We start from the raw sequence: 3,523 nt of genomic DNA, 5'->3' as shown, positions 1-3,523 counted from the left end.
GATAATCTGCCCAAATTTAACAGTCCAGAAAGCAAAGCAGAATTAGAAGCGTTTGCTAAAGAAATTACCCCAGAATGCAGCATCCCAGAAATAAACTTTAATGAAGAAGGGATTGCCAGGCACATACAAACATTCTACAGTGAGCAGAGGCGGTATCGGAAGAATAAAAAGCCATCATCACCTCAGGTTTGTGTCTCACATAAGCTGTTGCTTACTGGTATTTTTTCCTGACATAAATTTAGTTCCATTGTATCCATGGCAATCATAAAGTTTGTTTTCCCACTGATTGTTGTTTTTCTCCATCTGGTTTCTTTGTCTACACCAAATGGAAACTTTATAAGAACTTAGCTGTTGTAAACAATAACAAATGGACTGCTTGGCTAAAGGTCATGTCATTGTTGACAAGGTCTAAATGAATGCTCAGCCGAAGTGTTTAATTTTTCTAGACTAGGACTGCAAGCCCTGATCATGAGCAAAGAAACAAACATAAAGTGGAAAATGTAAGTCCTATATTTCATCCAGAGGTCTGACTGCATCTCTTTATCTTAATCAGATTCCTTGAATGGGGACAGCTTTTATACCTCTTTGTACTATCTTGTGATTTCAATTGTCTGAGATTTTTGCACTACTGCTATTATTTCTGTCATACCCAGTTGATTCGAAAAATTCAAGGAAACAACTCCATGCAATTTAGATTTATATGGATGCTCAGAGAATTGATGGATGCTTTTTACTACATATAGTTTTCCACCCAAAATATCTGTTTAAAATTAAAGGGGCATAATTCATTAGTAGGAATAGTCAAGACACACAAGTCATATCTGGTTTTTGTACAATTTATTTTAGGTGGTAAAGTCTGAGAAGTCATCAAGTGATGGACCCATATCTAGTGGAGGAGGAAGTCCAGAATCTGCAGGTGGTGACACATATTGTGGAAGAAGATGATGAATCTTGTAGGAGTGATTCGCCAGTGCCCTCTAGCCAGCTGTCAAATGTATTGTTGACTAGTTCAGAAGCTTGGCCTTTAAAGGTTAATCAAGCAATTGTAAAAAAGTTTTTGGGAAATTATTGGTAAGAGATGAAGTTATTGATGTGCTTAAAAAGAAATTTTCTGTGCAACAAAAAAATTTGACTGGCCTTACACCAACAGTACTTATGAGTGTGTTGGCTAAAAAACTTGTGGCAAATAAGTACTGCAAAGTAAAGGAGGGAGAGGTGAAAAATTTGAAAGAGGATATAACTGTACTTAAGGAAATTGAACTATAAACAAAGTGTAGGCAACATGATTTTGTATTTAAAGATGGAAGTTAATGTTGCATTACTAGGATTATTTGCCTACTGAGACCTTGTATTTCCAGTGTGACCATTTGTACCACAGAAAATCTGTAACTGGGTTAGAAACATTTTCTTTTTTTGGACCTCCCCACCCTTAGCCTCAATACTTTTATTAAAAACTGTGGCTTTAGTTTGTAACTGGGGAAGCTGTTGTTCTTCACATTTTAGTAGGAGGTTATTAAAAAAGTTTGATTTTCAAAATAATTTAACTTTTGGGTCATAATGAACTTTAGAAAAACTGATTAAAATGTGTTAACTATATTGACATAATTTTCACACAATGATCTCAATGTAAATGGTTAATGCATATTTATTAAAGTTTTAATATTTCCATTTTTGTGAATTTGGTTTCTCAATATACAGGAACAAAATACTGAACAGGAAAATTGTGACATACTGGGATATGAAATACCTACTGAAGGGAGAATACTGGTACATCAAGTACCCATGCCTTAAAGGGAAAATGGTGGGGGAATAATGTGTTTGGTACCATTTTCCCATTTTGAGAAATTCCTAGGGAATTTTCAGTCAGAACCCAGAAATGACCCTTTCTATTCCCTGCCTGGAAATTAGAAATCTTTCCTGTGTAATAAACCCAAGTCAGTGTAAATACTGGGACAAAGAAAACCCATGGCAGTGTAATTATTGGAATATAAAACCCGTTATCAGGGAATTTCTGGGACAATTATAAAACCCATGTCAGGGAATTCAGTGGGACATAAAAACCCCATGGCAGGGAATTCAGTGGGACATAAAAACCCCATGGCAGGGAATTCATTGGGACATAAAAACCCCATGGCAGGGAATTCATTGGGACATAAAAACCCCATGGCAGGGAATTCATTGGGACATAAAAACCCCATGTCAGGGAATTTACTGGGACATGAAAAACCCATGGTGGTGTAATTATTGGGACATAAAATACCCATGTCTGGGTTATAACTGGGATATTGTTGTCCCATACAAGGGTTTTGTTGCATTTTACCTATCTGGGAAATTCACACTAAAAACCCAAAGGAAACCCTAAAACAACCCGATTTTTACCCAATTTGGAAATTACCAAAAGTTTCCTGTGCTATTGGTTGTGCAGAGTAATAAAGCAACCACTAAAGAGTTGGAACACCCAGATCATTGTTAGAACAAAGTGTGGAACCGAGACCTCCCACACTATTCGACTTATGAGAGGACTACCTCAGGGTGATGCGCTATGTCCACATCTATTTACGCTCTGCTTAAACCCAGTTTCGTGGCTACTTAATGCAACAGAGGGATATAAGCTATCCAAACCAATTGGTATGATGATAACTCATGCACTGTATATCGATGATCTCAAAGTTTTTTCATCGTTGCAAGCAAAGCTTAATACAGTCCTAAGATCCACAAGTGCAGCAATGAATGATATTGGATTAAACTCGATCAGACATCACTGGTTCAAAGTATCAAAGAAGGTTCAAGCTATAAGTTCCTCGGAGTATGTAAAACAGTGAACTCATGGCAAAATATTGGGTGACATTTGCTTCATCCCCAGGCCCCCAATTTTGACCCAAAATTTTGGTGAAAATGGTGAATTTTTTGAGAAAAATGAAAAATTTGATACGGTTATCAGTTACTTTCTTCAAATGTACGCACGGATTTAGGTCATTTAGGTCTTATTCTATCTAGAAATGTAAAAATATATCCGAAAACTGAAAAAAAATCCATGTAAATCAGGCTTTGCAAAATATCATATCCGATAAGAAACAATGGGAAATATGAGTTGCAAGTCCGCACGGTCATTACCTTTGAGCGGCTACCTCATTCAAAACATGCGCTATTCCAGATGTATGGGTAGATTCGGAAAGACTGGGACTTACTGAACATTTTGGTGCGAAATTGGTAATCTTTCGGGCAAAAAATTACATGTAAAATCGGCGGTGCTTTTCAGATGTCTGCTATGCTACGATACCTTCAGGCCTTTTCTGTGCTTGAGATTATGCTTGCCTTGGTTTGTCTCGTGGAAGCTGTGACATTATTCTAATCCCGTCACGCTCGTTGTAATTCAACACGTCCTTGTTTTACCCGACTCAGCAGGATATCTTGTGTGAGTCAGGCAGTCTTTTCTCATCTTAAGTAAAGTGATTTACAATCTTAGAAAACGTGTTGTCTTCCCTAAGACGTAGGAACGTTACATGGTGTCAGAATTTGTCAA

The sequence above is a fragment of the Montipora capricornis genome, chromosome 7, assembly GCF_036669925.1.
Source record: "Montipora capricornis isolate CH-2021 chromosome 7, ASM3666992v2, whole genome shotgun sequence".
Lineage (NCBI taxonomy): Eukaryota > Metazoa > Cnidaria > Anthozoa > Scleractinia > Acroporidae > Montipora > Montipora capricornis.
This window is presented reverse-complemented; position numbering follows the sequence as displayed.